Genomic DNA, 292 nt, shown 5'->3' with positions numbered 1-292 from the left:
CTTCTCCTCCTTCTCCTCGTCTTGTCGTAGGGGGCGTAGGGGTGAGAGACACGAGCAGTAGTAGCAGTAGTAGTCGTGGTCAGTCACCTTACTAGTAGCCGAAAAATGGATGTTCCTTTCCTTCTTGTACTTCTTGTTGCTTTTCTTTCTCTTCTCCATCGGATGAGTTGCACTAGTAAGAGGAGGGGAGAGTCTTGGACGAGTAGGAGTAAGAAGAAAACAAGAAGAAGACTTTCCTTCTCTCGGTGTCCAAGTTTTTCTCTCCCTCCTCTTTCTCTGTTTGTTTGTCTCC

The 292-nt window shown here is 46.9% G+C and overlaps 1 protein-coding gene across 1 annotated transcript in view; it reads left to right on the top strand.

Annotated features, from left to right (window-relative positions):
* CSUI_007302 (uncharacterized protein) overlaps positions 1 to 292 on the top strand; it is a 1,208-nt gene extending 916 nt beyond the window's left edge. Inside the window, exon 1 of the mRNA XM_068067449.1 lies at positions 1 to 292. This exon is cut by the window's left edge and continues 916 nt beyond it. The gene's annotated coding sequence lies outside the window, so the exon portion shown is untranslated.

Source organism: Cystoisospora suis (genome assembly GCF_002600585.1).
Source record: "Cystoisospora suis strain Wien I chromosome Unknown contig_3833, whole genome shotgun sequence".
Taxonomy (NCBI): domain Eukaryota; phylum Apicomplexa; class Conoidasida; order Eucoccidiorida; family Sarcocystidae; genus Cystoisospora; species Cystoisospora suis.
This window is presented reverse-complemented; position numbering and strand designations above follow the sequence as displayed.